Raw genomic sequence first — 3,221 nt, 5'->3', positions numbered from 1 at the left:
TCAGGTCATGATCCCAGGGTCATGGATCAAGCCCCATGTCGGACTCTGCACCGAACATGGAGCCCTGCTTAAGATTCTCTCTCCTCCCTCTGTCCCTCTCCCCCGCCCTCTCTCTCAAAAAGAAAAAAAAAAGTTATTTGACCAAGTTAACACTGGGTTTCCCAATGCCAAAGCAGGGGCCCAATGCCAAGCAGAGAATGTGACCATTCTGAGCAAAGTTATAACCTCCTGAGTACAGTGACGGTGATGACGGTGGTGACCCTCACCTCACATCTCACGATTCTCAAGCCCACCTCCTCTCAGGCAGCATCCAGGAGCAGTGACATGGGCGCAACCCCATGTACTAACCACAATGGCTAGAATTTACTGAGCACTTACTATGCACCAGCCTTGGTCTAAACACTTCACAATCATTGCCTAATTTCGTCCTCACCACTCTCTGCAGTAAACTCTACACTTCCTCATTTAAACAGACGTGAGAACTGATGAGCAGAAAGGCAAAGTGACTTTCTCAGAATCACACATAAAGAGAGGGGAGATTTCATCAGACCTCAGAAAAGATCTATTAGGGGACACACTCCATGAGGATGTCGTTCCCGAAGCTGTCCCTGACCTTTCACCTCATGCATTCCTTCACGCCTTCAGAGACATCGGTATTCCTCCTTTCCAGTGTTTCATGACATCATGAATCAAAGGAACTTCATATCATAAAGTTCATGAAATCTGATTTGTAAAGACAACCTTTATTGATCCAGTATTTGTCCCCTCAACAAACCTATCAAGCAGCATCATTCTCTGCATGTAAACACGAAGAAAACAAACTCAAAGGGGGCATTTACCAAAGTGAAAAAAGGCGAGAGAGAAGCAAAATCATAATAAAGCAGGTTGTCCGATGTGAACCCTTGCATTGTGGGACCTAGGCTCACATTTCTTCAACTCCTACCAAAAACGAAGCAACAATCATCCCTTAATGGAGGCAAGACCTTCCTTGATGTTATCGCAATAGTTTCAGTGATTCTATGAAGCAAGTACACATTGTACAAACGAGGAGACCCTTAAGGAGCTTAAGTAACTTACCAGCGAGCACACTCAGAGAACAGCGGAGAAAGGATTCCCAGCCTGTCTCTAGACTCTAAAGACTGTGATCTTTTTTTTTAATGTTTACTTATTTTTGAGTGGGAGAGGGGCAGAGAGAGAGGGGGACAGAGGATCCCAGCCAGGCTCCATGGAAACACACCAATGTGGGGTTTGAACTCACAAACTGTGAGACCATGACCTGAGCCAACATTAGGTGCTCAACTGACTAAGCCACACAGATGCCCCTCCAAAGACCATGATCTTAAAACATGTCGTTGATAGTGAAGTTGACGATGATACTGAAAACAGCACCCCCTTCATTGACAAAGTTCTGTCCAGTTAACAATTTTCATATCCACATTAGTTCACTGGAATAGTCTTCAAACACAAAGACATACAGCACAGCTGGCCCACCTAAACTTTTTCTTCCATTTCTCTTAGGAGACACTCACACACTCACACACTCACACACATACCGAGTATCTTGTATTACCTGCTATCTTAGGATATGCATAGCCCACAGGACTCCACAGGAGAGCGATAAGATTGAATAAGTATTCTAAGGAATTAATCCTGGAGCATGTTAATCCGGATGAAAGCCAATTCGGCCTCATTCAGTCACATATAGGACAAGAATCCAGAAACCACATTACGCCCCCCACGGTGCCTGATTACCACAGTGCACAGTCCTTGTGGTTCCCATATTGGCCCACCTGCCATCATGGCTGCTAGGGAATCTCAGTAACCTCTTCAAGGAATACAGAAAAACAGACCAAAGCTCTAGACTCTAGTATTCAGACCCTATCTTTTTAAGTAAGATTCTCCTCCAATTTCTCTACTTTAAGGAAATCAGAAACCAAACCAGCATCTCTGACTTCCTGCTCCTGGGCTTCTCTGCACACCCAGGGCAGCAGCCTTTCCTGTTTGCGCTCTTCCTGGGCATGTACCTGGTCACCATAGTAGGGAACCTGCTCATCATCCTGGCCATCGGCTCTGACCAGCACCTCCACACCCCCATGTACTTCTTCCTGGCCAACCTGTCCTTCATGGATACCTGCTTCACCATTGTCCCCAAGGTGCTGGTGAACATCCTGACACAGCGCCACACCATCTCCCACACTGGGTGCCTCATGCAGATGTACTTCTTCATGGTGCTGACCCTGCTGGATGACTTCCTGCTGGCCGTGATGGCAGATGACCGCTATGTGGCCATCTGCCTTCCTCTCCACTACACCACGGTCATGTGTCCCCAGCGCTGCCTGCTGCTGGTCTCTGCATCCTGGCTCTGCTCCTACTTCCTGGCCTTCTTGCTCACCCTCCTCATATCTCAGTTCTCCTTCTGTGCCTCTCATGCCATCCCACACTTTTTCTGTGATGTACCCCCACTCCTCAAAGTTGCCTGTTCTGGCACCCAGATCTTTCAAGTCACAATGTTAACTGAAGCAGTTCTCTCTGGCATGATTTCACTCACCCGTGTCCTGGTCTCTTATGCCCACATCATCCACAGAGTTCTCAGGATTCCCTCTGCTGGGGGAAAGCACAAAGTCTTCTCCACCTGTGTCTCTCACCTGACAGTGGTCACTCTCTTCCATGGAACTGTCTTTCTGGTGTATTTCCAGCCTTATGCCTCCTATTCATCAGACACAGGAATGGTGGCATCTGTGGTATGTATATACGATGGTCACCCCCATGCTGAACCCCGTTATCTACAGCCTGAGGTACAGGGTCATGAAGGGGGCTTTGTGGAGACTCCTTGGCTGGGGAAGATATTCCCCCTCATAAAGAGTCTTTCCCCAGAGCATAAGCCCAGACTTTTCAGCATACCTTCTTCCCAGGACTCATAAATTATAAATTTGAAAGACTCATATTCCTGACGGGTTGGATGCTTGGCCTTACATGCAGATGCAAGAAAGTGAAGACTGACTTTGCAGGACTGGAATGGGACTAAGTGACTAAGGACAGAACCGCAGCCTGGAGAAAGGGAGTGACCAGCAGTCCCTCCGAGGTGACTTAATAAATGGGTATATACAACTAAGCAGATTCAATCTAAATTTGGGAACATTCATAGTGCAGGAGACATTTGGTTTCTAGGAGAAATCTCTAGGAGTGCAGTGTAGTATAGTGCAGTGTAGACTTATAAATTC

The 3,221-nt window shown here is 47.0% G+C and overlaps 1 pseudogene; it reads left to right on the top strand.

The window, feature by feature from the left end:
* The first annotated feature begins 587 nt into the window (after positions 1–587).
* On the top strand, positions 588–2,859 carry LOC115275844 (annotated as a pseudogene).
* The last annotated feature ends 362 nt before the right edge of the window (positions 2,860–3,221 follow it).

The sequence above is a fragment of the Suricata suricatta genome, chromosome 13 (genome assembly GCF_006229205.1).
Source record: "Suricata suricatta isolate VVHF042 chromosome 13, meerkat_22Aug2017_6uvM2_HiC, whole genome shotgun sequence".
NCBI classification, from domain to species: domain Eukaryota; kingdom Metazoa; phylum Chordata; class Mammalia; order Carnivora; family Herpestidae; genus Suricata; species Suricata suricatta.
The sequence above is the reverse complement of the archived record's forward strand: the minus strand, read 5'-3'. Positions and strand labels throughout refer to the sequence as shown.